Consider the following 4,338-nt stretch of genomic DNA (forward strand, 5'->3'; position numbering starts at 1 on the left):
GTATGGGGGTGGCGTCGTTGCCAGGTTGGGCATTAGATCGTTTAGGTTTTATCAGGTCCTTTAAGGGGTGGGTGGTTTTACACACCCTGGGGTCTGATCAATCCCAGCGGGGCCTTCCTCGGGAGAGGGTGTCTAGTGGTAATGGCCGAAACACCCGATGATCCCGAGGTTCACTACTGAGGATGTGTGTATAGCTTGCGGCTTGATCTTGGGGGTGAGGTTTGTCTGAGTAGGATCCGGGGGGATGTGCATTAGCTGGTTTTTGTGGGGTGGACTGGTTTATTTCATGGGGTCTGAAGGTTTTCGGATTACTAGGGGGTTGAAGTCATTTTGGTCGGTTTCCTTGGTTGATCCCTGACCCTTAGACTTATCCTAAACCTAACCATCATCTCCATCTGGCCTAAACCTTACCACCTTGGTTCTTGCCTAAACCTAACCACCTTGGTTCTTGTCTTACTTCACTGCGTTTATTCGGTGGTCTCTCAGGTTATCCTCTTCTTTCCTTTTCTTTTCTTTATGAGACCTCTCCCCTCTTCCCCCCATTGGCGAGGCAGCGGGGGGATGCAGGATATGCCTATCCGGCAGGGTAGTGGTTGAGATGCAGTCCCATTTCCTGCTACCTATTCCTGGTGTCCCTCTTTTTCACTGATCTTTCGGGATTCTTGTTTTCTTTGGGAAAATCATTTTTCCCTCCTCACCCCCCCTCTTCCTCGTCCGTGAGGTTGGTGGGGTGGTGCAGGACATGCCTAATCTGGCAGGGTAGTGGTTGAGATGCAGCCCCATTTCCCACTACCAGTTCCTGTTCTTTTTCTCTTTTTTTCTCCTGTTTCTCTTCCTTTTTCTGGTTGCTTATTATTTTTTTTATTTTTTTATTTTTCTAGCTATTGGTAATTGGGACATGGGGGAGGATGAACATCTTGTACAGTTTCCCGGCCGGCCTTGAGTTGGGGATTACGCATTAGGCCAGGGGTCCTGCAGTGACAAGCGTCGGCCAGTGCCTTGCCTTTGTCTTCCCATTCCAAACTGGGCCAGTCGTCGGACTGGTCTGGGGGAAGGCATCGTGAGATCTTTCCTTTTTCTAACCGTTACGGAGTTATGAACTTAAAACGGAGTGGATTTAATTGGCTCCGTCTTAAGTTCATAACTCGGGCCAGGAACATCCCAGAGACGTGGTTCTGGTATCCCCAGGATCGGTCCGACCCCCCGAAGCCACCCCTATAGTTTGGGGTCGATAGCGCAACCTAGTGGAAAAAAAGTTATTTACCTCGGGGACGTTCCCCATGTACTCCAGATGGTCCAAAATGTGCTCCTCAACTGTCTGAGTGAGATTTTAGGCCAATGAGACTTAGTCAGATTTTTGTACTTTGATATCACACATTTACTTTCATTTTGCCCTATAACTCGGGAACCGTGCATTCTACAGACTCGCCAGTGGGTGGAGTGTACACTAATTCGACCACGCTGAACACGCCAGTCTTGGTCCTGTGTCTCTACGACCTTCCGTTCCAGAGATACAGCAAAAAAAAAAAGAAATCCGCAATTTTCGCCCACTTCCCGACATCGCACGGCATCGGGCCTGGCACCGTTGGAAAGCCCGTCCTCGATAATGGGAGGGTAGGAATTGGTTCCAAGTCTCTAACACATACGGAACAAAAGTAATTTGAAGAAAGGTAAACCGACACGCCCACTTTTTTAGCACAAAGCATTGTGGGTATCAAAAATACACGTTTTTCCTCAATAACTCTGCTCAGGAACATCGGATCATCATAAGAAATACATTTCTGTAATCCTGGCATCATGCCGGTTGAGATGACATACATATCTCAAAAAAATTTTTTGGCACCATGATACAAGTTGCTAGTCAGGTCAGTTAAGTATTGTTTGTAAACAAATGAAAGTAGGAGTTGTTGCAAGGGAATGTTTGGTTGTTTTTGGTCTGTATCACTGTTGGGAAGGGAAAAATGGCATCTGCTACCTTTTTGGAAGATGTGGGGGTGGATAACACCATCAATGTCTTGAGTGCTGCTCGGGAATTCCTTGATATAGACGAGCTTTTGCAGGGGAATGTGAATATTGCCATGCACTCCACGACAGTGCCCGAAGCCACTTCCGTTTTGGATTTCAATTTTGACATTGATGGCATTGTCTTTGAATTCCAAAAGCTCATTGCCCTCCAAACTGGTCTCCACTACCTCCTTTTCCCCAAATTCACCGCCCAGAGCCTCGCCCCCCCCAATACCACTTTGTTAAGAAGCACGTTGACCTTGGCAGGTACAGCAACGAAGGCCTGCTTGCCCTCCGAAATTGCGTAGGTCATACCCTGAGCTACGTTAATGGTGGCTACCATCTCTTAATGACCGCGCTGCCAGCCAGCCAGAAGAAGCCAGACACCAGGCTCCTCCGAAAAGACCTCTACAGGGTCATGGCAACAGAGCTTCTTAATGACGTGGGTGATAATTTCAGGGAGTTGCTCCGAAAGTTGCCTACTCAGGATAAATGCCGTCCCACCATTAAGAAGCAGAGCACCGTTGACACCTCACGCTTCCACGTGTTGAGGAGAGACGCCACGTTCATCATGTCCCTCATTGACCGTGCTGTTGAGAAGTCAAACGCCTGTCACTTCCTCAAGGTTGTCCTGCTCCTCAACCAGTTCGGTCAAAAAGACGTTGAGGAAGTCGACATAACCGACATCGTTGACCCCACAAACGTCTCGGTCCACTTTGCTTGTAACATTGTGCTTAAGGACCCTGAAATCAACATCCTGTTCTCCAGAAGTGGGTTGGAGGACCTTGTGGCCTTCAAGGGCACCCTGTTTACGGCATTGGGAATGCACGAGGCAACCAACTTCCAGAGCAATCTGGACAACGCGAAGATGGATGTGAAAAGTGAACTGCTGGACTGTCTGTCACCACACGGCAAAATCACCTTCCTCCAACTCTACGTGGACTCACCACATGCTCACGTACAGATGCCGTTTCAGCATCCTGTCAGTGGTGCAATTGTGACATGTGGCCTCTCCCACCCCAAGTACCAGACATCCCTCTTGATATAAGAGTGCTAGCAAGCAGAGAGGGTTCCTCGGTCTCGCACCTTTTTCAAGTGCCACCTCGGAGGAAGTACCACCTCCCCTTCATCACTGGACGAGAGACGAACTGCAAAAGTAGCGTATTGAACACCTGTTCCCCCTCTGTCAGACACTGTAAGCAGCACCATCAGTGACAGGTGCCGCACTCGTCACACTTCTCCTGTGTGACCTCTTCAAGCGGAACACTGAACTACCAATGGCAGCCTTGAAATCGAGAGACCCACCTGGAAAGCTGGTAGGTGCCTGGACTCTCGATACGCTCTGTGAGAACCTGTCTGTGAAAGACTGTTTCCCAATCCCTAACACCTTTTCCAGAGCTAGACTGTTGGTGTCACAGTCTGGCGAAGACGTAAAAGAGTGTTGCAAGGATTTGTCAAGTTGAAGCGCAACTTCTTCCCCGCCTTCAAGTTCAGAGACTTCCGTGGCACAAAGAGGGTCTGGTGGAACTTCAGGGACACGTCCAAGTCCACCGAAGCGACTGCGAACCCTTCACCTTGTCTGTAGTTGCCAGCATGACCCTGAAAGTGTGTTTGTTGAGCTTGAAAGACGGTCCTTGACATACTCCAGGAACCTGGAGAAGTACTGCGAGCTTGGCATGCCTTGGGTTGAGAAGGTCCTTTCCCGCCTCCCACCTGGCCTCAAAAACCACCCAAACACCTACCTCATGATCCTGACGTTTGCCAGCTCGGTCGGAATGGTCATGAATGGTGATTATGTTGATTATAACCACCTGAGGGACCTAATCAAGGATACAAGCCCTGCATACTCACAGGTAGACCTGTAGAAGCTCCAGATTTATTTAGTTTATGCTTCCAAAGGGTTAGGGTTGGGCTAGTGTAGTTTCCAAATTCAATTCAAATTAGATGCACGGGCCTACTAGCGGGGTAACCTCACCCCTGTGTGATGCAAGAACTCAATAAATCAGGGGGCACAGTGTCCCCGGAAAAGGAGACGGGAGGGTCCCGGACAACTGCTGGGACCGGGTCCCGTCCTGTTTTTTTTTTTTTGTTTTTTTTTTAAAAGAGGAAATAAGGAGGGGGAAGGATATAGGGCTGGGCTGGAAGGTCCGCGGGCGGGCCTAATTTCTAGCTCAACAGGGAAAGCCCCGCTCTTTCCCCCGGGGGAACCGAGTTTGACTCCCGCGAGGAACAACTCCCAGGTGACAGAAAAGGGAAGGCAAGAGCGATAGGAAAAATCATAGGTTAATGTATTGACTATTATATAGAATTTTACTGAATATAGGAAATAAGATT

General features: G+C 49.0%; 1 pseudogene; it reads left to right on the top strand.

The window, feature by feature from the left end:
* The first annotated feature begins 1,961 nt into the window (after positions 1-1,961).
* On the top strand, positions 1,962-3,869 carry LOC146329268 (uncharacterized; annotated as a pseudogene).
* The last annotated feature ends 469 nt before the right edge of the window (positions 3,870-4,338 follow it).

This window comes from Lutjanus erythropterus, chromosome 4 (genome assembly GCF_056507025.1).
Source record: "Lutjanus erythropterus isolate fLutEry1 chromosome 4, fLutEry1.hap2, whole genome shotgun sequence".
Classification (NCBI taxonomy): Eukaryota; Metazoa; Chordata; class Actinopteri; order Lutjaniformes; family Lutjanidae; genus Lutjanus; species Lutjanus erythropterus.